General features: G+C 38.0%; 1 long non-coding RNA gene across 1 annotated transcript; it reads left to right on the forward strand.

The window, feature by feature from the left end:
• Nucleotides 1-11,789: 11,789 nt before the first annotated feature.
• LOC103349079 (uncharacterized) lies at nucleotides 11,790-26,717 on the forward strand. Its single transcript, XR_007920938.2, has 4 exons — nucleotides 11,790-11,812; nucleotides 12,349-12,391; nucleotides 14,157-14,238; nucleotides 26,304-26,717. It is a non-coding gene; the product is annotated as an uncharacterized lncRNA (long non-coding RNA).
• The last annotated feature ends 356 nt before the right edge of the window (nucleotides 26,718-27,073 follow it).

Here is a 27,073-nt window from a genome sequence, read left to right on the forward strand (position 1 = left end):
CTGTACCCAAAATGCATTATCAAGTTAATAAGGCAATGACCTAACAGGGTTACCAAGTGGTTTAAGGCAATTTCATAGTACTCAGGGGGCAATTTGAAATTTCACTGCTTATACTTATTTTTTTTTTAATTTTTTGACAGGCAGAGTGTTCAGTGAGAGAGAGAGACAGAGAGAAAGGTCTTCCTTTGCCATTGGTTCACCCTCCAATGGCCGCCGCGGCCAGTGTGCTGCGGCCAGCGCACCACGCTGATCCGATGGCAGGAGCCAGGTACTTATCCTGGTCTCCCATGGGGTGCAGGGCCCAAGCACTTGGGCCATCCTCCACTGCACTCCCTGGCCACAGCAGAGGGCTGGCCTGGAAGAGGGGCAACCGGGACAGAATCCAGCGCCCTGACCGGGAGTAGAACCCGGTGTGCCGGCGCCGCAAGGCGGAGGATTAGCCTAGTGAGCCGCGGCGCTGGCCTGCTTATACTTATTTTTAATTTATAACTAAAAATTGATAGTCTATTCTTTGAAAGATCTATCATATCATTGATTTTTCACAAATCAGAAAAAATTGTAGCAAAGACATATTCAACAAATTATAATTTATAAAACTATACAACAAGACTGTGGTTAATTATCCACAGATATCAGCAAAATTGATATAAAACGGCACAACTACATAGTGCCATGAAAGGAATAATAAACTTTCATCAATTTCTCTTCATTTTATTTGAAAGACAGTAAGATAGAAAGAAAGAGAGAGAGATTCACATCTGCTGGTTCATTCCCTAATTGCCCACATTATCCAAGACTCAGCCAGGAAGAAGTCAGGAGCTTGGAATTCAGTGTAGGTCTCATGCATAGGAGACAGAGAGCCAAGTAAATGAGCTGGTACCTGCTGCTTTCCAGAATGCACATTTTCAGGAAACTGGAATTGGAAGCAAATTTTCAATTTGAATCAGTTATTCTGATGTGGGCATCACAAGTGATGTCTCAGCCATTGTGTCAAATGTCCTCCCTGCACATAATGAATTAAATAAAATTGCGAATAGGGGATGCCAAGATGGTTGAATAGAAGTACTTGACACTCACCTCTTTCACAAACAGTAGACCAAATCCCACATCAACATTTGTTTTCTAGAGATTATTCTCTGTAGCTCTGGGCTACCTTGAAACAGAGCCATTGTCTGAATTCCTGCTTCATCTCTCTGCATATTACCACCACTGGGACCCCTCAGATTCTCTGCATTGAAGCACAAAGCAAGAGCAGCAGCTTCACAAACCCAAATCCATGCAGCAATGCAGTGGTGACCCCAGCACCACCAGAGCCAGGGCAGTGTCCTGAACTAAAGGAGACAGGTAGTTCAGCAGGAATGAGGAACCTCCCAACCAGAGAAAACAAGGCCCTTGACCTTGGCACTGGGAACACCTTCTGCTTCCTGACACTGTCATTGATCTGCATCCTTACTAGTCCTGAAGGAGCACGTTACACGCACACACCCACACACCCATGCACACACTCACACAAATATGCATGCTCCCCGCCTTACCATTTGTTGATACATTTTATTGCACTTTTTGATCATCTGGCAAAAAGAACTTTGAGTGCTATACTTTTCAATGAAGAGAAATAACATACTACATGCACAACATTTCCTATCTGAATTATAAGCTAAATGTCAAATTTTACATTAAGATATTGGAATTATTCTTGGATAACTCTATGAGTCACCCAAAACCAAAAGAAGATGATTTCTGGTCCTTGAATTAGAATCAAGCAGGTGGAATATTAATCTACTTATGTAAGAAAGTGTAGTGTGAGTGAACATCTGCCTTTGGGAAATAGAACCAAAGGTATTTTTGAAAGCCAAGGTCATTTTAAGTTGTCATTTGTCAACATTAATTTATATTCATAAATTATTATCCTGTAAATAATTGCAACACCACTTTTCAAATCATTTTGTTTAATTTCGAAATGTTCTTTTTTCTCATCAGGCTTCAGGAAATAGATTCTCTAAGCCCTTTCTTTCAATATTTACTTACAGGCATTTTTTAAATTGTTTTTGTTTTAAATTGTTTATAATGTTTATTCATTTATTTATTTGAAAGGCGGAGAGAGAAGGAGAGACAAAGGTCTTCCATTCAATGGTTCAATCCCTAGATGGCTGCAATGGCTTGGGCTGGGCCAGGCTAAAGCCAGGAGATAGGAGCCAGGACCTTCTTCTGGGTATCCCATGTGGGCAGTTTAGCCCAAGCACTTGGACCATGTTCTGCTGCTTTCTCAGGCATATTAGCAGGAAACTGGATGGGAATAGAATAGCAGAGTCTTGAACTGGGGCCTATATGACATGTTACTGGTGCAGTCAGCCGCTTAACATGATGTGACACAATGCCAGGCCCTATAGACGTATTAGTCTGCCATTTGTATTTTGAATTCAAACAATTTTAAGCTTATGGAATTTTTTGTAGTGTAAATCCCTATCCTCCAACAGTTTTATAAAACAAAATCCTGAACATTTTCATCACATTCTAGACATCCAGCTTGTAGCAAAGCTTCATTGGTATCTCCATATTCTATTTGAATATATGTTTAGAGGATTCTCTATATTTGCTAAAGGCTAAGTGTGACTTTCAATTAGATCCACTGCTCATTTATATATTCAATTGTTATTTATTATTTATCATGGAATGAACACTTAAACATGAATTGTATTCAGTGCACAGATCCCAGCTCAGAATTACTGTCTACATCTGTGTCAATCTGTTTCCATGCATAAAGAAGTTAACAAATGATATCTAATCCATCTTCTTGGTTTTTACTCTGTAAGAAAACTTTGGTTCCCTGAGATGACTTGAAATATGTTATTGTGAAATACGTTACTGTTATGCATAAATATATAATTTGACATTTGCTTTTCTGTATAGTTATGAACCTTGCATTTTCTGTCAGTAAGAGGTATTTCTAGAACATACTGAATTTTTCCAAACTACTACAGTTTTTCAGTTTTTTTAACAAGACAAACCTATTTTGGTTAGAAATATCTACTTGTTCCCTAAAATTTGACATCTTTCCAAAATTGGCAAACAATTCATATGTTACATATGTGAGTGTGTAGTATACATCCTTAATTACTGAACAATTGCATATTACATTTGTTTATATGGACATAAAGTATTATACAATGATTACAGAATTTGTGGAAATAACTGAATGCAGACAATTTCTAAGCTGTCTACAATCAGTAAAATCATTACCTGTCTTTCCAAGTTCATTTCATTTAATCGCTTTATTAATGAAAATCTCAATATCTTCAAACTAGTAGATCCAGTGGTTTTAATATAAGAGTCAGTCTAATATTAATCAAGTTATGCTAACCTGGCCATCAATATTGAGTTCTACCCTTGCAAAGATATATATTCCTTTTGGCTTATAGATTACTAAACCAATCTCATGTTAACCCAATCTGACTTTATCCTTCCTGTCGTTTTGGCAAACTCTAAATCAAATTTCCAGTTTCAGTTAGGGAAGGTGTTCTCCTATAAAATTTGTCATAATCTCTCAGAGTCTGTGCTCTGATATAACATTATTTTTACATGATCACATTCTTATTTTATGGAGCCTTGTGTTAAATCTTCATTTGTGTTTTTCTTTTTTTCTATTATAGCTTTTATTTGTAGATATACTGAAAAATTTCAGTGTTTAGGCCATGCTATATTCTGAATATGCCTATCTCGAATTCCCAAATTTATGTCGGAAACTTGATCCTCAATGAAGCAGTGCTGTCAGATGGGGCCTAATGTAGGATGTTTAGGCAACGAGGGTTCCAGCCTCACGAATGGATTCGCAGAGTTGTGGAATGGACTTTCAAGGGTGGGAATAATCTGTTCTGATTTGCAGAGAGAGAGCACAGAAGTATTTTAAGACTTCTGCCAAATACAGACACTGATCTTGAACCTCCTAGTCTCCAAATCTGTGAGAAACTTGTTTTTATTCTAAGATACCTAGCTTAGTGTGCATTGTTGATGTCTTAAAAATGTATAAAAATATGGTAACCCATAGGTAATATATGAACTATATTTTATATAATGAAATGTATGTGAAAACATACCTTATCCCAGGGACAGTGTTTGTTACAGCAGCTTGAGTTATCAGTTGGGATAACTGTATCGCATGTTATAGTGTCTAGTTCAAGTCACACTTCCTCCTTTTCTGATCCTGCTCCCTGATACTGTTCATCCAAGGAGACAGCAGATAATGACTCAAGTGCTGGTGTCCCTGCCACTCACTTGTTGTTATTATTATAAATCCAGTCATTCAGTTAATTTACTTTGAAAAGAAAGCAAATACACTGATTTTTCCAGAGACTTTTCATGAGTCCTAAATTATGCCCATTTGGAGTACATTTAAGCTATCTTTGCAATATCCTTTGGGAATAAAAATGCCATGATTGTAATTAGGACATCAGAGTCTGTTTCTCTTACCTAAGTATCTTTGAAATGTTAATCAGGGCTGATGCTGTGACATAGTGGGTAAAGGGGCCACCTCTAGAGCCAGCATTCCATATGGATGCCAGTTCGAGTCCTGGCTGCTCCTCTTTTGATCCAGCTCTCTGCTATGGCCTGAGAAAGCAGTAAAAGCTCAGGTCCTTGGGCCCCTGCACTCGCGTGGGAGACTTGGAAGAAGCTCCTGGCTCACGGCTTTGGATCCGCAAGGATCTGGCCGTTGCAGCTAATTGGGGAGTGAACCAGAGGATAAAAGACCTGTGTGTGTGTGTGTGTGTGCCTCTAAATAAATAAATAAATCTTAGGAAGAAAAAAAAAAAAAAAAAAAAGAAATGTTTCATTTGCTGATTAATTTGCTAAATTTAAGCAGCATCCAGAACCAGTCTACGCTGAAAAACAGATTATAGTCACATTCTCCAATGTAAGTAACAGATGAATTTTTTTTTAAAGAAATGTATTAATCAGCTGAAAATAAAATCCTAGGCTGGCACTTATTTTCCTTCAGCATTGTGTTACTAAACCCTTGTCTGTAGCAGAGATTATTGATGATAACTAGAACTTAGTGTTTTGGATTTTTTAGTCTAGTCCATTCCATTTTTTTTTTTTTTTTTTTTTTACTTTTGACAGGCAGAGTGGACAGTGAGAGACAAAGAGAAAGGTCTTCCTTCTGCCGTTGGTTCACCCTCCAATGGCCGCCGCAGCCGGTGCACCGCACTGATCCGATGGCAGGAGCCAGGAACTCATCCCGGTCTCCCATGGGGTGCAGGGCCCAAGCACTTGGGCCATCCTCCACTGCACTCCCTGGCCACAGCAGAGAGCTTAGTCCATTCCATTTTTAAATCACTTTCTTCCCCCATTTCTGACACACACACATACACACACACACACACACACACATATATATGTACACTGATGCCTCAGATTCTTTCCTACATAACTCATACAAAACTTATTGTATGTATTATAAATTCTTTTTCACATTGTCTTATGGCCTTGATGGTACCTGATTATGATATTCCAACTTACAAATTATGTTTTCAGCTTCACTCAGGAGATAGTTTATTTCATTAATTTCTAGAACTCTAGTTCTTAGTCTAATCTTCATTTTTCATTTGAAGGATAAACCTCTTCTGTTTTTATTTTTACTTATCTGTTTTTCATAAAATATTATACATTGTAAAGATATTCTTTTATTAATCACTAAGTGTCTGGTGACCAAACTACACTGCAAATATCAGATATGTTAATATCCTGCTTTATTAAGTTAAAGAATATTGGTAATTTTAGAATAATTCCCCCAAGGCCTTAACCTTATATTAAAATACCTTTTGTTGAAAATTAACATATATGAAGTTACAACAATGGGTGTGTTGAATCTTTTATGCAGAGGAAGCTATATTAAAGATCTTAAACATATTTTAATGAATACATTGAAATGCTGATGTTTTATTTTGCTACACTAAAGTCACAAATTCTAGGTTCATAGACCGTAAATAATAGAGAATGAACAAATGTGTCCTTTTGAAAATACATAATACAAACTTACTCTTCATTATTAATAAGATTTTGCCTGATTATTTATTTCTTTTCTACCTTTGCTTAGGAAAAACTAGGAAAGGGAAAATTAAAGCTAACCTTTCATTCCTGGTTATATTTAGCTTCTAAACATGAAAGTGTGAAGTCTTTTTCAGACATTTTGATAAACTTTACTCACTAGAAATTAATTTATATTTAGTTTTCTGTGTATTTCCATGTACTTTGGAATATTTATTATCGTCTCAATTTAGCTGGAAGAATTTTTTTCACTTTATCCTTTTTATCTTGCTGTATCTCTGCGTTATTTCTTTTCTTCCATTTTATTAGTTTTCAGCTTGGTAAAGGACATTTTTAGGCCCCTTTTATAAAGAAGCACCAAGATCTCAATTTCTTATCTTAGGCTACTTCTTTTGCATCACACTGTTTTTGCTTTGGCTTGTTTTTTAATGTATATCTGAGGAGTCTTCAAATAGTCTGTGGAAAATATGTTCTAATAAAACAGCAAGGATTTCAATTTTTTGCACCAGAAAAATTTCCTTTTTAATTTCATTTTCCATGAACTTTTTGAAGCACTCACTTACTATGGATAAATGTTAGATACATAATAAATAACTTTTACTAGCTAAAATATCAGTTAAGTGTTGAAATAGCTTTTCAATATGGGTCACCTTCCTCTGAGCCCCACGGTGTATAAATACTTTTTTTCTAACTACTTAGCATTATTATTTGGTGGACCTTCTGCAATTTTCACTGACTGAGACATAAACTTTCATAGAAGAAGTGGTGTGTGGCAACAACTCACAACTGTTAAATTCCTTATCAACTTGATTGACAAAAGAAAAGCCCTGTAGAAATCAGTTAGTGGTCCTATCTGGGTTGCCATTTATTTTATTGAAAAAAGACCACTTAGAAGTCCCATCTAGGGCGCCTAATAATATTGGAATTTGAGGTGACAATTATATCACGTGCTTACTAGTAAATTCAGAATATTAATAAGCCTGTGGGTTCTTGCCTAAAATTCAAAGAATTCTGAGTACTGGCACAAATGAATGATACCATGTGATAAGTTTTAAGCTTTTCATTCAGTGAGAGAAATGCATAGGAGAGTGAGGGCCCTACCTAAGAGAGAGAGGAAAATTTAGATTCTTGCCGAGAACCAGGAGCCAGGCATGTGAAGAAACATGAAGGCCAAAAAGCATAGAGCGGGTGGCCTGAAGGCCATGTGCCCCAAAGGTGCAGGGGCAGCAAGTAGGTCCAGGGCAAAAGGGAAAAAAAGGCCAAAAAGTTCGCCGGCGCCGCGGCTCACTAGGCTAATCCTCCACCTAGCGGCGCCAGCACACCGGGTTCTAGTCCCGGTCGGGGCGCCGGATTCTGTCCCGGTTGCCCCTCTTCCAGGCCAGCTCTCTGCTGTGGCCAGGGAGTGCAGTGGAGGATGGCCCAGGTGCTTGGGCCCTGCACCCCATGGGAGACCAGGAAAAGCACCTGGTTCCTGGCTCCTGCCATCGGATCAGCGCGGTGCGCTGGCCGCAGCGCGCTGGCCGTGGCGGCCATTGGAGGGTGAACCAATGGCAAAAGGAAGACCTTTCTCTCTGTCTCTCTCTCACTGTCCACTCTGCCTGTCAAAAAAAAAAAAAAAAAAAAAAAAAAAAAAAAAAAAAAAAAAAGTTCTGGCCCACTGTGTTCCAGGTATTTAATCCACTTCCAAAGGGAAATGGTTAATTAGTCTGATTAGATAGTGGGCACACATGTGTGGCTAGGTGGGGGCATGAGGTCACACAGGGGGTGTGGTGAAGGCGTGGTCTTCCAGCTCACAAATCTAATGAATTTTATCCTGTATGCCTGCCTACAACAGTTTTATTCAGTTAAAGCTACTTAATCAGGTACAAAATTTTTATGCTACTCATATGTGACATTTGGTTTTGTGAGGAGTTAGACAGGCTAATAGGAAGTTAGGTCAAGTCACCCTCTGAATGAGAAAAGGGCAGAGGCCCTTTCAGTGTGGGACAAAGTGCTAGCTCCACCCTCCTCCCGGAGGCTGCCTATAGCAACATGTAGTTTTTATGTTTTTATTATGAGAATAGGCTAGACAATGTTACCAATCCCCATTCCTCTGATGGGTTTTTCATTTTATCATGAGTAAACTAGACAAAATTATAATTCCAGCCCTCTGATGGGTTTTGCCCTTGCCTTTGATTGGTTGCTATCCCCAGCCCACTGATTGGTTGTTAGCTGTTATTATGATTTTCTCCTTATTGACTAAATCTAGGTAGCCACTTTTCTGTATGAAAAAAAAAAAAAAAAACAGCTTTGGCAAGTTGTCATGGGAAATTCCTCCCTTAGAACAATCCTCATGACTGTTGCAGAGTTAACACAAACAAATTTTGCTTTTTTCAGTATCCCTGTCCATATGGAAATTCTTCTTTGATGTGAGACAAGAACCAAAATCATCTGCATTGTCCTATAACAGTTTCATCTTCAATTACAACAGGGAACATTAAACAGAGTTTGAATTTTTGTCTACCTCACTATTCAGAATTTTTTGAATTATGATACAGCATTTGGCATTTTTTATAAATATAATCATAGAGGAAAACCTAGTCTATACTTACCAGTGTGTGTGTGTGTGTGCATCTGTGTATATGCATCTATGTGTTTAATTGGAGAATATGTTCTCTAAGAGTGGAATTCTAATCCATCATATGGCATGTATGTATATATATTCTTATAAAGTGGATAGTACAAGCCATTTTGAAGCAGATGTGAGCAATTATTCCAAGCCTTGGAAGTTTATTTTCTTGTGATGACATAGTTATAGGCACAGAAGGGCAAGTGAATAATGAAGCAAACTTAGCAGAGATAAATATACCTCATAGACCAGGCAAGCACCACAGGAGAGAACTGATACCCTAGTCTGCATTCAGACTGGAGTTTTTATGGATTTGGGTATCTGTAATGAATAAATTAAGCAGAAAAAGTTTTAAATGAGAATGATTAGTAAGTGCTGCAGACAGAATTTCCCCTGAGATATCATCGCCATTTATTTATACTCTTAAAAAGTAGGACAGTGGAGTCTGCTTTTTGTCCCTTAGGTGCTCAAATTTTACTGAACAAACAACATATCCAGAGTAATTGGCTTAGAACAAATTTCTGTCATAAATTTAATATTTCTCATTACATCTTCTGGTCTTTATATAGGTCAAAATTGCCTATTTTCCAAGGCAGAATTATGATATTTACTTATCCACATCCAATTTCAAATGTTATTAATGAAACAAGGTAAGAATAAAATGATGAGAGAGTATTCATGTGAAAGAAAAATATTTCATGTGAAATAAAAAGCAGAGCTAGAGGGTGAGGAAATACTGGATTTAACAATGACTCATCTGAGCAAAGAAATCTGCCTCATTTGTAGGAATTGTTTTGTTGCCTCAAATAAAAGACAGTATTTTGGCTTTTGTAGGTTGTTAGAACCTGCTAGGCCACTGAGGCCTAAGGCCTCAAATCCAGGGAAACTATCTGCAGTATAATCTGAAAGCTAGTGGAATGTTTATTGCTCAGAAAAGCCACTTATCTGAGACATTCCAAACTATTGAGACAGCCTTTCTACATATCTCCCACCCACCTTATCAGGGTTTATGTGGGTCTCTGCACCTCTCCCAACAAGCAGCTTAAGAAAGGGCTCTGCCTGTTGCCTAAATGGTGAGAAGCCTGGATTGAAAACCCCTGTCCTCTCTCCAGGTAGGCTGAACCCCCACTCTCTTTAACCTGCCTATTCTTACCCCTCTAAAATAAAGTCTTTTCTACTTTAACCAGCTGCTTCTTCACCCTTTTTCTTTAAAGTTTTATTTATTTATTTGGAAGTCAGAGTTACACAGAGAGAGGGAGACACAGAGAAAGAGGGAGATCTTCAATCTGTTAGTTCACTTCCAAAAGTGGCTGCAATGGCTCCAGCTGAGCCAAGCCAAAGCCAGGACCCAGGATCTTCAACCTTATCTCCCATGTGGGTAGCAGGAGCCCAAATACTTAGGCCATCTTCTTCTCTTTTCCCAGGTCATTAGTAGGGAGCTGGATTAGAAGTGGAGCAGATGGGGCTTAAACTGGCATTCATATAAAATACCTGCATCACAGGTGGTGGCTTAACCCAATAATGTGATGCCAGCCCTCTCCCTGCCTTCTTTGAATCCAAAGATTTTACAATTTGAGAGAGATGCAGAGACTAAATAAAAAAAAAAGACTTTTATTGTAGAAAGGACAGCATAGAGGAAGTTTATGATGGGATTGTAGGCTGCCCAGAGCTGGTGGAGGCTGAAAGTAAATATTGAGCCTCCTGGGCAATAAGGCAGCCTATTTTTTTGAGGGGGGAGGCATGGTAGAGGAGTATGTTGTTGAAGGGCTAGTTGGTAAAGTCCCTTTTTAACAATGTTTTATCGAAGCAATTTAGAATGTCCAGGTTAGGGACTTTCTCAAGTAATTAGCATTCCACTAACTTCTAGGTTATCTATACCCAGTTTCACTGCATTTGGGGGTTTAAGGCCTCAATGACCTACTAGGTTCCAACATAGGTACAGAAAAATATTTGAAATAATGATACTAGAGAAAATTCATGCAAACATAAAATTTACTTTCCCTAGAGTTCTTGCTAGAAATAAAAGAGGTACACATGTGAGATTTTGAATAAGAAACAATGTCCAAGATAAGCATGCATCACAATAAAAATGGATGGATGCTAATGGTATCACTGAGTTGAATCAGGAACTTACTCTATAGATGATGAAGTATGCCTAAAGGATGAGCAAATGAGAAGGTGATTAGCAGAGAATTTTATGGAAAAAGTGAAGAGAGAAATCCCTACACATGTTAGATCAGGCAAGCAGTTCAGTAAAGGACAGAGAGCTCGGTCTGCATTTATACTGAGGTTTTAATGGACATGAGTATGGGTCCCCATATTTTTCTCTTGCTTACTCTTCTGGGAAAGTCTAGGTGGGAGATTTTGGGATATAGAATTCCCATAACAAAACCCCTCCTGACAACAGGCCATCAAGTTTCTTATTTGTTAGAAAAGAAAATAACTCCTACTGAATAGTGATCCCTGTTGAATATAAGTGTGAGAATAAGAGAAAGGAAACGAACAGTTCGGCACATGCTCACTCGGACTTACCCCTAAATGATAGAGCTGGAATCGTGCCATTGGATTTCAAATCAATCACATTAAGGTGGCATGTACCAATGTCATCTTACTAGTCAAAGTGATCAGTGTAAGTTCATAATTGGTCATAGAGATAGGATTAGTTATCAAAGGGATCACATAAGCAAGATTAGTGTCTGCTAATAAAATTGATAGAATTAAAAAGGAGAGAACGATCCAACATGGGGAAGCAGGATACACAGCAGACTCATAGAATGGCAGATCCCCTAAACAGCACTTTGGCCTCAGAATCAGCCCTTAAGGCATTTGAATCTAGCTAAAAAGCCCTTGAGAGTTTCTTAAGCATTGAAATCCAAGACATTGTGGCAAAAAAAAAAAAAAATGACCTAAATGAAAGATCTCTGTGAATGAGATCCCAGTGGAAAGAATGGGCCATCAAAGAAGGAGGTACTTTCTCTGAAGGGAGGAGAGAACTAGCACTTAGATTATGGCCTTGTATAAATAAAGTCGGAGTTTGCGAACTCAAAAAGCTTCCATAGCCTTGGCAACTCATGACAAGAGCCTCAGGTGATTACTGACATCATAAATAAGAGTGTCAATTGTTAAATCAACAACAGGAGTCACTGTGAACTTACTCCCCATGTAAGATCTCTGTTCTTAATTTGTTGCACTTTGTGAATTAACAGTAAAATTGGTACTCAAACAGTACTTTATACTTTGTGTATCTGTGGAAGGGCAAATTGTTGAAATCTTTACTTAGTCTATACAAAGTTGATCTTCTGTATATAAAGATAATTGAAAATTAATCTTGACGAAGAATGGGATGGGGGAGGGAGTGGGAAGTGGGGTGGTTTAGGGTGGGAGGGAGGTTATGGGAGAGAAAAGCCACTGTAATCTAAAAGTTGTACTTTTGAAATTTATATTTATTAGATAAAATTAAAAAAAAAAGAAATGAAAATGACTCCTTCAGACTAGTGATTATAACCTTGTCAGGCCAGCTGCATCATTCCCTGAAATCTGTGAATTCTTTACAATAAAGACAGGCAAGAATACTTAGGACTAGGTTAAACAGAGAGGAAGCTGGATTTTGTTTTCTTTCAAAACTTATTTTCTTGTTCCATTGCACACAAATTTATTTTCTTTAAAGCTTCTCATTTTCTTCTTTTTTGCACACACAGGCTTTTATCTAACTAGCGGCCTTAATACTAAGAGCTGATACAGGTAACTATCAGTATATCAACAAACATTTCAATTATGTTGCGACAAATTTCTGTGGAAATGATTAAAATTCGTAACTTCTTTGTTTTTAATTTTCATATTATTTGAAAAGCAGGAGAGAGAGAGAGAGATCTTACATTCGCTAGCTCACTTCCTAAGTGCAGATATCAGCTGAGGCTTGGCCAGGGTGAAGCTGGAGTCAGGAATTCCTACCATGTCTCCGATGTGGTTGGCAGGAATCCAAGTACTTGAGCCACCAATGGTTGACTCCCAGTATATGCATTAGCGGGAAACCAGATCTAAAGTGGGAGAGATAACACTGAACTTAGGTAATAACGTTAAGGGATGTTCATATCCTAAGAAGCAATTTAACTACTGTGCCAAATGCCCACCCCTAATTATGACTTTTTAAAATAAAAATTTATTTATTCACTTGTTTGTTTATTTAAAAGGTAAAACAACAGAGAGTGAAAGAAGGAGGGAGAAACACAGAAAGAAGCAGATTGTCAATACAGTGATTCACTGCCCAAATGGCTGCACTAATTGGGGCTGGGCAGGGCTGAAACCATGAGACAGGCACTCCATCTGTGTTTCTTACTTGTGTGAATGGAGCACAAGCAGTTAGGTCATCATCTGTTGCTTTCCTAGGCACATTAGCAAAGAGTTGAGTTTGAAGTGAGAACCTGGGACTTGAACTAGCACTCCAAATGGCAACCCAATATGGGAGTCTAGAATAAAGTGGCAACTTAACCTACTGCACCACAATGCCATCCCCTGAATCTGTGACTTCGTTTTTCACTACTTGTTTGCCATGTTTCTCTAGATACATAAAACTTTAATTACCAGGGGAAAGTTTCCAAGAATGTTTAAATATATATAAAACAAGAGTAAAGTAATAGAGTAGATTATGCATAAAAGTATTCTGGTGTTGGCACATAAAAGGGAATAAAAGTCCCTAAGAGCAAATCTATAGTGACTTTAATATGGGCTTTCAGTTCTTGACATTTAGAAAAGTGGAATCTGAGGTGACACACATTTTCTAACCGGAATTGGATCTGTCCTTTGACAATATGTGCTTAAGGGAGATCTCAAAGTGCTACATCTCCACTTCTGTATCTAACACGATGACAAAAGGAAGAGCAATTAAAGCAAACCATATCAAAGATACTTTAACATATTGCACATTTTACTGAAGGATGACATAGATATGGTTCTGTTAGGAATACCTTTAATTTTTTGAATATTACTAAGCTACAAATTTTGGAGGAATACGTTAGAAAATTACGATTTAATCGCAACAATGTATAAAATATTTTATTTAAATTTATTTTTCCAACATTTACATTTAATAGTGATTAAACACTGGAAACAATCACACGGTTCTTGCTTTTCAGTTTCTTTTATTTGCATTCCAGTGAAATTCATTTAAACTGGTATCTAGATCAGACTAGAGCAAAGCTAATGGGACACAGCATGAGCTGTGGGTATGGCTGCAGGGGTTGCTTTTGCGATTGGTTTAATAATAATACAGCATATGATGCAGATGCAAATTGATTGTTGATATATTGCAATGACTTATTGATTACTCTCCATCTTTCTATTCCAGAATCTTGATTTTAAGCCCTCTTTCCCAGAAGTAGTCAGGGAAGAATTTATTCCAATGCCTGATGGCTGAAATATTCATTTTATTGCTTATTTATTTAAATTTAAATGTAATTACTAAGAAAAATGTGTGTTGATTATTATGACTACCTAAAATATTCTCTAGGAATGAAATTGAAGCAATAAAGATTTACCTATCAGTGGAGGATTCCAACATGGAGGATTACGGAATGACATAATGCACTAGGGTAAGCATAAACAGTTTAAAAAATGTAGGAAGTACATTTCCAGGGGAGAATTGGAGAAAAAAAAAAACTACACTGGACACAAGAGGAAGAGGAACACAGTGGGCCTGTGTGGAGGTTGTGGACATGCAGCACGAACATGAACACAATGTAAAACTGCAACAGCTAAGAGTCAGAGCAGGAGGCAGCTTGGGACCAGATTTCAGCAACCTGTGGTAATATAGCCTGTGGGAGAGCATGGCATGAGCATGGACTAGAGACGTGGGGGCTAGTGGTTGCTAGCAGTTGCCTTTGGAGCCAGTGAAATTAGAGGGGGCACATTTATCCCACCTTAACTTCCCCAAAAATGTGCCTCCTACCCTTTTGAGAAAGGGCAGGTGCATTTTGGCTTTGGGTTGGAGTGGAGGACTTTATACATGCACACAGCAACTGGCTGAGACTGGATGCTATCTTTTCTGCAGTACTGAATACAGTGGTAGGAAAGAGCAACAACAATCAAGTGTCTCTCAGCCAGTGGCCAGTGTGTTCCAGAGATTCTAGTAGAGAGAAGAATATGCAGTGTCCACTGACCTTGACACTGGCTGGGTGGTGGCTGGACAACCACGTAGTATGATGAAGCGCCTGCTGCCTCCCAGGGTCAAGACGCTTGAGTGGAGCTGTCTCGGGAGTCATCTGCCTATCTGTTGACTGGACAGCCTGACAGGCAGAGAGAAACCACTGCACAGAGCAACTTAGGGAGCCTTGTGTGCTGATACTGTAGGGACTCGGTAGTTACACACAAAGATGGAGGCTGTAGCAGAGTTTCTGAGGTGTCACTGGGTGGGATTGGAACTCCTTGGTTGCCTAGAGTAGGTCATTGTAGCAGGAAGTGTGTTCAGAGTGATGACTGTGCAGATCATTTGTGTGGTTCATATGGTGGCACATAACACACTGGGGGCTAACACCTGGGCATTGAGATCTACGATGCCCAACTTGGGTATTACCCTTGCCATACCCTGGAGCACACACCCCCCACATTTCTTGATATTCACTGAAAGTCAAGGCATTTCACAGAGCCACAGAGGCATAGATCAAAGATAAAAGCAATCAGAGGAAAAAAATCAAAATCAACTCCACAAATACATAAAAACAAACACAGTAATTCAAGAAACAAAAATAAAGAAGACACCATAACTATATTCCCCTCAAAGGAACACAACAGCAATTCAATATTAGAATGTGAAGATGAAAAGATTGAGGAAATGCCAGAAACAGAATTCAAAAATTAATCATATGTTTACTCAAAAGCAATCAGAAGCAAATCCACAAAATAAAGAAAACCATACATGACATGAATGAAGTTTTTTGCCATGAAATTATGAGATTTTAAAGAGAAATCAACATGAAATATTAGAAATGAAGAATTCAATAGATCAAGTGAAAAATACAGTGTAAAGCTTTATCAACAGACTTGGTGAGGCAGAAAAAAGAATATCCAAACTGGAAGACAAATCTTTGAAAATTTTAGAGTCAGACCAAAAAAAAAAAAAAAAAAAAGAAAAGAAAAGAAAGAGTGAGAGAAGAAGAAAATAGAAAACTTAAAAACAATACTGGGGGTCCAGTGCAATGGCTCACTTTTAATCCTTTGCCTGCAGTGTAAGCATTCCATATGGGTGCCAGGTTCTAGTCCCTGCTGCTCCTCTTCCAGTCCAGCTCTCTGCTATGGCCAGGGAGGGCAGTGGAGGATGGCCCAAGTGCATGGGCCCCTGCACCCGTACCAGGAGGAAGCACCTGCCTCCTGGCTTCAGATCAGTGCAGCGCTGGCAGTGGCAGCCATTTGGGGAGTGAACGAATGGAAGGATGACCTTTCTCTCTGTTTTTCTCTCACTGTCTATAACTCTACCTGACAAACAAATAAAAGAAAAATGTTGAAGTTTTATGGTATACTATCAACCCAACATATGAAAATGAGAGTTCCCGAAGGCATAGAAAGAGAAAATAGAATAGAAGGCCTATTTAGAGGCCTGGAATCAACCTAAATGCCCATCAATAGTAGACTAGATAAAGAAATTATGGGACATCTACTCTATAGAATACTATACAGCAGTAAAAAACAATGAAATCTGGTCATTTGCAACAAAATGAAGGAATCTGGAAAACATCATGCTGAGCGAAATAAGCCAGTCCCAATGGGAGAAATATCATATGTTCTCCCTGATTGGTGTCAACTGACTGAGCACCAAAAAGGAAACCTGTTGAAATAAAAGGGACACTATGAGAAACAGTGACTTGATCAGCCCTTGTCCTGACTCTTGATGAACAACTTAATACTTTATCCCTTTTAGTATTTTTTTGTCCTACTTAGTACTATTGATTGAACTCTGTAATTAACACACAATTATTCTTAGGTGTTTAAATTTAACTGAAAAGTGATCTCTGTTAAATATAAGAGAGGGAATAAGAGAGGTAGGAGATAAACAATTTAGGACATGCTCAATTGGACTTGTCCCAAATGGTAGAGTTGGAAATGTGCCAGGGGATTCCAATTCAGTTCCATCAAAGTGGCATGTACCAATGCCATCTCACTAGTCCAAGTGATCAATTTTAGTTCACAATTCATCATAATGATAGATCTAGGAGTCAAAGAGATCACATAAACAAGACTAGTGTCTGCTAATACTATCTGATAGAATTAAGAAGGAGAGAACGATCTAACATGGGAAGTGGATACACAGCAGACTCATAGAATGGCAGATGCCCTAAACAACACTCTGGTCTCAGAATTAGCCCTTAAGGCATTTGGATCCAGCTGAAGAGCCCATGAGAATATTTCAGACATGGAAAGCCAAGACACTCTGGCAAAAAAAAGACCTAAATGAAAGATCTCCTCGAGTGAGATCCCAGTGGAAAGAATGGGCCATCAAAGGAGGAGGTACCTTTCTCTGAAGGGAGGAGAGAACTTCCACTTTGACTATGACCTTTCCTAAATAAGTTCGGAGTCACGAACTCAAAATGCTTCCATAGCCTTGGCAGCTCATGACAAGAGCCTAGGGTGGTTGCTGATGCCATAAACAAGAGTGTCAAATGATTAAGTCAACAACAGGAGTCACTTAATGTGTTGTACAATGCAAATTACTGCTACAACTAGTACTGAAACAGTATTTTATACTTTGTGTTTCTGTGTGGGTGCAAACTGTTGAAATCTTTACTTAATTTATACTAATTTCATCTTCTGTATATAAAAATAATTGAAAATGAATCAATGCAAATGGAATGGGAGAGGGAGCAGGAGATGGGAGTTTTTCAGGTGAGAGGGAGTTATGGGAGAGAAAAAGCCATTGTAATCCAAAAGCTGTAATTTGGACATTTATATTTATTAAATAAAAGTTTAAAAAAATGTGCAAGAAAGAAATGCTGGATTTCTTTCAGAGGATTTCTAATTAGATTCACAGCTGACTTCTGATCAGATATACTGCATGCTAGCAGGGAGTGGATAGAGATAATCCAAGTCTTAAAAGAAAAAAAAATGTCAACCCAGAAAACTGTACAAAATATTAGTGAAATGAAGAGTTGTTTTTCTTTAAAATAAGCAAAATAGACACACCATTGGACAAACTAATCAAAAAGAAAGTGCGAGAAGGTTCAAATCAATAAAATCAGAGATGAAAAGGAAAATATAACAACAGGTACCAGAGAAAAAAAGAGAATCATCAGGAATTATTACAAAGAGCTATATGCCAACAAACTGGGAAAATTGGAAGAAGCAGATTCCTTGACAGATAAAATCTACAAAATTTCAGTGCTGAATACATAGAAAACTGTTTATACCAATAACCAAAATTAAAATCAAATCAATAATAAAGACCCTCCTAACAAAGAATACCCAGGAATGCATGACTTCACTGCTGAATTCTACCAAACATTTAAAGAACTAACTCCAATTCTTCTCAAGCTATTCAAAAAAATTCAAAGGGAGAACTCCTCCTAAACTCCTTCTATTAAACCTGCATCACCATAGTTCCTAAACCAGAAAAAGGAACAACAGAGAGAGAGAACTATAGACCAATATCCCTGATGAATATGGATGCAAAAATCCTCAACAAAATATTAAGTAATCAAATCCAATAGCACATCAGAAACATCATTCACCCAGATCAAGAGAGATTTATCCCTGATATGCAGGAATGGTTCAACATGGGCAAATCACTCAATGTGATACATCACTTTAACAAACGGAAGAATAAAAACATATAATTATTTCAATCAATGCAGAAAGGACATTTGATAAAATACAACATGCTCTCATCATGAACACCTTAAGCAAATTGGATATAGAAGGAACATTCCTCAACACAATCAAGGCAATCTTTGACAAATTCATGGCCAGCATCTTATTGAATGGGGGAAAACTGGGAACATCCCCTTAAGATCCAAAACCTGACATGGATGCCACTCTGACCATTACTATTTAATATAGTTCTGGAAGTTTTAGCTAGGGCCATTAGGCAAGAAAAATGAATCAAAAAAAAGGCAAGAACTCAAACTATATCTATATGCAGTAACATGATACTATATGTAGGGGATTAAAAAGACTACTGAGAGACTATTGGAACTCATAAATGAGTTTTGTGAAGTGGCAGGATACAAACTCAAGAAGGAAAAATCAATAGCCTTTGCATACACAAACAATATCATGGCTGAGAAAGACCTTTAAAGATCAATCTCATTCACAATAGCTACAAAAATTAAATACCTTAGAATAAATTTAACCAAGGATGTCAAAGAACTTTACAGTGAAAATTGCAAAATAATAAATAAAGAAATAGAATAAGACATTAAATAGTGTAAAAATCTTCCATGTTCATGGATTGGAAGAGTCAGTCATCAGAATGCCCATACTACCAAAAGCAATTTACAGTATCAGTGTGATCCCAATCAATAGACCAATGATATTCTTCACAGATCCAGAAAAAGGATGCTAAAGTTCATATGAAAACACAAGAGACCTTGAACAGGTCACTGGGTAATTTCCCAAAGCTTATCATAGTTGACCCACTTTTAGCTAGTTTTGTCCATAGCCACAGACAAAGAATCATGTGGTCTTGAGCCTGAAGCCCTTGGTCTCTGAGTTGTTAGGTCCATTCCAGAACAGGGCAGGCCTTGGGATGGCCTGAGCAGTGTCTTAGTGTCTGCCTAGGGCCTGACGTGTAACTCATGTGTATGCTGTTAAGTAGCATTCCAAATGTGCTCCCATTCATCCATAATGACCTCTACCATGGGTTGTGGTTCCATTCTGCTTCATCTTTAAGTCCTGGTACTAGTCTCCTCATTCTCCCACAGGCTTTACGCTTCCCACAGGCCTTCTTCCTTACCATGGGATCTATACCTTTCCATGGGTTCTATGCCTCACCATGAGCTCTGTGCCTTTCCACAGGCTGTATACCTTATCATGGGCTTTATGCGTTACCATGGGCTCTATGCTTTTCCATGGGCTCTATGTCTTACCATGAGCTTTACACCTTGCACCAGGCTCTATGCTTTTCCCTAGGCTTTAGGCCTCAGGCTCCAGTGGGTGCATGGGTGACAACCCCCACTCTCTTCCACTCCCATACCTCCTTGGCATCCTTGGTAGGCATTCAAAAAATATCAAAGTTCCAAATTCTTTGGACTTTGATATTTCCAGTCGGGCTGTTCCATTTTCAAGTCCAAGTCTGATGGGTTTTTTAGAAGATAAGACAAGAGCAAGTTGGGAGGAATAAAAGAAATTTCAGAACCCATGGTATGGGAAAAGTAAGACTAGATGGGGCCTTCACCTCATGCCAGAGTGTAGTCAGTGGCGACTGGAATCTTCTCGCAAGAATCATGACAGATATCCCTAGTCCATGGTGAGTGGTTGTTCCCCCAAGACCTTCTGAAGGTCTTCCTTTGTTCCGTCTGAGGAGGGGGAATGACTGCTATATTAGATCCTCCTGGGGAAGGGGAGCAGTGGCTAGAGTCTACACAAGGTGCCTTGAGGAGACAGAAGCCAATTTCTTACCAATTCGCTAATTTGGAGATCAAGTCCAGTGTGCATGTGGTTGGGAGATCCAACAAGAGGTTTCAAGCTGGAATTCGTGTGAGAGCAGAAAGATGAGCAAATAAGCTCACAGTTAATTGTGTTGCTTGGGGAAGAAGAGACAAAATTAGAAAGAGGGAAGAGGGGGAAAGAAATTTGGAGTGAGAGTTCAGCCAAACTAGGAAAGCATGGCTGGGGGCACCATGAGAGCTGGGCAGTCATGGTCAACTTGTGGTCCTTACCTGCAGCTCACCACAGAGAGGAAAGCAAGATGTGGGACTCGGGAGAGAGCCATGCCTTCTCTCAGAAGATATTGGTTCTTTTGGCATAGGGTAGGTTGGTGTAAAGTCTGACCAGGTGGAGGGAAATTAGCAAGCTCTTTCATGAGCAGCTTCTGCAATGACTGCCTACAAGCCATATGAACTTTTGGGAGGACCATTTTGGGCAAGGGGACTGGTCTCTTGAACCCATTCTGGGTTCAGCACCACCTGTTAGAACAAAGGAACAAGACAAAGAGGAGACAGACTGTGAACTAAACAGTCAGAATAGGTTTATTAAAAGAAACCTAAAAAGGGACACCCTACTTTGTGAGGGTAGTGTGGGTGGTAGAGAACTCTGTTCTCTTACAGACTGAGGTTTATATTGATAAGGTAGCTGAGTGTCATGAGTGGCTGGCTATTAGGCAGGGCTGAGCTGGTTTGCATGGGCTTCTTTGGCAGGCGTGGGCTAACTGATGAGGCAAGATTGAGCTCATTGGGAAATATTGCAGAGGGTTGGGAAGTTTCTCTATGGAGCATGGTTGAGATCTATTGTCAGTCATGCAGGCAAGGAACTGATAAGTGGTGGGGTGCTTTATATCTGCTTTCCTTCTGCTCCATCAGTTCTCAGATAGAGTCACACCATTTGCTCCTTGGTTCTCAGGAGTTTGTACTCTAAATCACACCATCAGAGTTCCTGCTTCTCAGACCTACAGATGGCAACTCTTAGAAATCCCATGCTCCCATAACCAGGTGAAGCAATTCCCACAGTAAGTCAATACATACATATATACACACATACAGATATAAATATACTCATAAATACGGATATTTCTTTTTCTGGACCCAGATCTCTCTAAGAACTTGAAGATAATTTTCTGAAAATATAAAACTGATGGAAGATTACACCTCTACTGTAATCAAAAGGTTCTAAACCTTAAAAGCAAACCCCTCACCAAAAGTTGTAAAATACATTCTGAACTTACAATCTATATATGGCATACTAAAATTCCCCTTCTGCAAGTACATTTTAACAATGTCCAGTGTTTTATAATGCACGGCACTTCATAGTAACCAATAGTTAACCTAACAAAAATGGGCTCAATTTTTCCTCTAATTTTAATACTTCCAAATAGGGTTTATAAGTCTAAAATCAAATGTGTAACTCAGTAAACACTACAATTTTTAGAAATGTTGCATGATTTGGGGCTGGTGTTGTGGCATAAGTGGGTTAAACTGTTGCTTGTGATGCTGGCATCCTGCATGGGTACCTGTTTGAGACCTCGCCGCTCATCTTTCAATCCTGTTTCCTGGTATAGCCTGGAAAAAGTAGCAGAAGATGGCCCAAGTGATTGGGCCCTGCCACCCACATGGGAAATGCAGATGAAGCTTGTGGCTTCTGGCTTCATCCTGGCCTAGCCCTGCCCATTTGGCCGTCTGGTGTATAAATCAGCCGATAGAAGATTCTCTCTCTCTCTCTCTCTCTCTCTCTCTCTCTCTCTCTCTCCTCCACCCTCCTCTATAGCTCTGATTTTCAAATAAATAAATACATTTTTAAGAAAAATTACATGATTAAAATTAAGGGATGGTGTTGTGGCACAGTAGGTCAAGCCACTTCTCATGATGCTGGAATCCCATATGAGTGCCATTTTGAGTTCCAGGTGCTACACTTCTAATCCAGCTCTCTGCTAATGCATGTAAGAAAACAGCATATGATGGCTCTAGTGCTTGGCCCCTAGCATCCATATGGGAGGCCTGGATGGAGTTCCAGGTTCCTGGTTTTAGCCTGACCATTTAGGGGGTGAACCAGTAACAGAAGATTCTATCACTTTCTCTCTCTCTCCCTCTCTCTGTAACTCTTACCTTCAGATAAGTAAATTGATCTTAAAAAATAAAATTTAATTTAATGAAACTAACAGGCTAACTGCAATTCTCATAGCCAAAGCTTCTACCCCTTGTTCTACTGAACCTGCACTTTCCCTACTTAAAAAGTCCTACAATATGTCCCTGAGAGTGATTGCCATCAGGCTATATAACAAGGAATATTTTCATGTGTATAACCTAACCTCTCGTTTGACCTTCAATAAACATAGACTGCCAATCCTTACCAACTAAGCTATTCACTCCACATAAATAAAACTTGATAATGTTTTCTGGAAAGGACAGAAGTAGAAAAGCCTTGTAGCTTCTTAGACTGTTGAAGTTATCCTAACAAAATACCTTAAACTGGGTCATTTATAAATAGTATAATTTATTTATCACAGTTATGGATGCTGGGAAGCCCAAGATCAAGGAACCTGCAGACGTGATATCTGATGGGGAACTGTTCTCTAAAATCCAAGTGTAGCAGAATGGACAATCTCCCTTGGCCCTCATTTATACAAAAATTATTCCCATTCATGTGATTTACATCTTCATAAGTCAATCACTTCTTAAATGATGCCACTTGTAAGCCTGTTATAGTTGGGTTTAGTTTTTTTTTTTTTTTAATAAATGCTTTTTTTGGAGGGTATGATGGATTAAGACCATAGCAAATCACCAAAAATCTTACAAAGTACTCCAAGTACTCCTGATGTTACTGTACAGAAGTAAAATGTAGAGGAATTGATTTTTAGATATGGTTTTATAAGCAAAAACATCTGTACTCAAAGGCAAGAATTGGAAAGTCATACACATTAAAATAAATTAAACTAAAATTTTTAGGAAATATCTATAAATAGACAGGCCTCAGAAGTTGGTTGTCTGACTCAACATCATAAAATAAGACAATTTTCCCTTAAATACCACAAAAACCATATTTCTCACATTTTCAATTGCATATTCCTTTTGTTTAATTTTATGTGTATGATTTATTATACCTTTTTGAACTGTTCTATCCTTATGTCTCTTACTGAAAATAGTAACTTTCAAGGAGAGCTTTCGGTCTAAAGTCTAGTTCAGATGCTTGTGTTCAAAATCAGAAAGCCTGAGTTTGACTCCCAGATTTGGCTTCTCTTTTTAAAGATGGATTTATTTATTTGAAAGGCAGAGTTACAGAGAGAAAGAGAAAGAGAGAAAGAGACAGAGAGTGATATGTTTCATCTACTGGTTCTCTCTCTAAATTGACACAATATTCAGAGCTGGGCAAAATTGTATCCAAGAACCAGGAGCTTCTTCAGGGTCTTCAGCATGGGTGCAGTGGCCCAGCACTTGGGTCATATTCCACTGCTTTCCCAGGCACAACAGTGGGAGCTGAATCAGAAGTGTAGCAGTTGGGACTCCAACTGGTACTCATATGGGATGCTAGCACTGCAGATTGTGGTTTACCTAACTGCACAACAGCGCTGGCCCAGAGCTTTGACCTCCTATTCCCGCTTTCTGATCATGAGAACCCTTGGAAGCTGTGGTAACGTCTCAAGTAGTTGTTCTCTTGTCACTTGCACAAAGTTCACTTTGGCCTCCAGCTGTTTGTTGGCTTTTGGGGAATAAAAAAACAATTTAAGGTTTACAATACTCTATACTTTGTGAGGTTGTGTGAGGGCATCCTGTGGAAATCCTTGCTTAGTGTATACTAAGGTGATCTTCTGTATATGAAGGTAATTGAAAATGAAACTCAATGAAGGGCGGGATGGGAGAGGGAGTGGGGGAGAGGAGGGCCTCAGAAGGGAGGGAGGTGGGGGGGGAAGGCACAACAATACAAAAATTGCAGTTTGTAAATTCACATTTATTAAATAATAAAAAAAATTAAAAAAAAAGGTTTCTGGCCCTTTGATTCTCAAATAATTAGATGAAGTTAAATAACAGCAACTCCCATGAGTTTTGCTTTACCAAAAATTTTCATTTATTAAAGTCTACAATGTAGCTATAAAATTTTTTTGTTATCTTAGGCAATCTGAAGAATTTTGGGATTTATCAATTACATATCAACTCTTGAAAAAATTCAAGTAATGACAAAATCCAAAACTGATGCCACTAAAATATATTCTGTTCATGGATCTTCCTTTTTTAATTGTGCTTATTTATGGAATACAGTATGCATGTATTAGGTGTATGAAAATCAGAACAGGTTAGTTAACATTTCTATCTTCTTAAACTTTCAAAACTTTTTACTAACATAATCATTTTATATATTTATTGGGTACCATGTGATATCTACAAGTACACTTAGCAACTCATGGTAGTTAATGTATTTTTTCTTTGTCCTTACTTTATGATAGGAACATTTGAGCTGCTTTCCTCTATTTTCCCTGAAAATATGTAGTAGGTTATTTTTAACTATATCAAAACATGGTTTTGTAGAAGGAATGTGTTCCTAGTTTTCCACAGCACAGTAGGTTGAATAGAGTTATCAAGGATCTTCTATTCAACAAATAAACATTAAATCTGATATTTACTTACATACATTCATAACATTACCTATATAATCAATTAGACTTGCTCAACAAAATTGTACCTAGGTAACAATATTGGCTGCATCGTTTGCTTAATAATAAAAGTCTAAAACAATATGACTTAAAGTTGAAGGAGCTGATTATTTGATATTTTTAGGAAAAATGTACATCAAAACGTGTTATTTTTGAACCAAAAATTAAGAGTTAAATTTACACTTTTAATCAGTAACTTGTGTTTCTTTTTTATGCATAAAACTTGATTCTGAGGCTTGGTTTATAATGAGCCCTAGCATTTATTTATTTTATCTTGGAATGAATTAATTGCAATACTTTTTCTTGGTGCCTGACAATAAGAAAACATTGTTCCCAAACACAAGAAATTGAAAACTACAGCATTGTTTTTCTTCTTCTTCCTCTTTTTCTTTATGAATGACAGGATCCTCTCCTTTTTCAGAAATGCCTAGTTTATCTAGGGACAGATCAGTCTGAGTGATCTTCAGTGTATAATCAGTCTGCATCCTGCAAACACTTCCTCTTCTCCCAGAGGCAGGTAGAAAATTCACAGATCAGATTTTTCACTTGGTTATAAAATCATGTTAAAAGAGAAGGAACACACTGTTCTATCTTCTTCAGCTCTTCCAGGTAATTTTTGATATGATTCCATACTTACTGATATCTATTTGCAAGCCCAAGTGTCAGTGGAAACATATCAGCATTTATGTCTTCAAGATAATTTTCCCTGAAAGTTTTTTCTTTTAAATTGAAGAATCTCATCATTTGAAATAAAAACATTTTCTCTAGGAGATATATCTCAAGGAGATAATAGTTCAAGTGATATAAAATATATTGCTAACTGGGTAAGTTTCTCCAGTTATTCTTCCTTTTTAAAGGGCTCTGGAAAATACAGCCTGTGATTTTCTTTAAAACTCCTACAATTCACATTTCAACTCAAACACCTGAAGAACTTGTTAATAACCTTTCTTTTTATGAGCCAGTGACGTCTATATGTAGCAGTAGACTTACATTCTCTCTACCCATTTTCTTACACAGTATTTTAAACTTTTATGGGTGAAATACTTTTTAATTTAAAGTTAAGCACATATTGGCATTACCCAGAACTATTTTCTTTTCAACTACAAAAATTTTGACACTAGCATCTCACTGGAAAGGAGCAATGCATTAAATCTGAAATTTCTTTTCTTATAAAGGAATCACAATCTCTCATGAAGACAAACATCACTCCAGATGCACACACATACACACACACCAAAAAAAAAAAAAAACAAACAAACAAAAAAAAAACAAAACAAAACAAAAAAACACCACCAACATAAACCCTCCAACACATACATTTTACTTGCCAACCAGGAATATAAACCATTAAATACCTCTTGCTATTTGTTTCAGGCTATTATTTGTGGTGGACAAAGTTGTATTGAATTTCACCACTATGTGCAAATAGGACAATATCACAGGATGGTATTTCCGAGTGAAATCTGTTGACTCATCGATCTGGACTGAGAAGACATGCTTTGCAGTTTATTACATGAAAACCCTTCAGCTCAGGTGACATATCATCAATACGTTAATGTATTCTATTCTGTGAGTGGAACACTGTCATATCCTCATTTTGCATTTCATGCCACCATATTCTACCTAATTTTACATGCTGTTACTTAGTGCTTAGGAGTTGTGTGACTTTTCCTTTTCTGGCCAGTAAGTCCTGTACCTTAAAAAATTGCTTGTTGAGCCTTATAGTAAATATTCAATTGTTAAACAAGGGCTTTTCTCTGTTGAGAATTAAATGTTTGTTGAATCTGATCAGAATTTTCAATGGCAAAATGCTGTCTTCTTGTAGATATCTGTCTCTTCAGTTGTGTTGGAATTATTACTGTTTTTAAAGCTTTTTGTTGATAGCAACACAGTGGAATGGGGCTTCTGAGATTACTACTCCATGCAAATCTGTTGATAAAGGCTTCTGATTCTCCTTATATTAGTTGTGTTCGTATGTTTCTTACGACATTGGTGCTATGGAATCCCTTACGGGATTGTGATTCTTCATCACTGACCTGGTAAGAATTCTTTGCCAGCCTAGCCTTGAATTCCCTTATTTTGCCTAAATTTCACTGTTACCTTATTTTTCAAATAAAAATTCTGTTAATTATAACAATATTAAG

Source organism: Oryctolagus cuniculus, chromosome 9 (genome assembly GCF_964237555.1).
Source record: "Oryctolagus cuniculus chromosome 9, mOryCun1.1, whole genome shotgun sequence".
In the NCBI taxonomy this organism is placed as follows: domain Eukaryota; kingdom Metazoa; phylum Chordata; class Mammalia; order Lagomorpha; family Leporidae; genus Oryctolagus; species Oryctolagus cuniculus.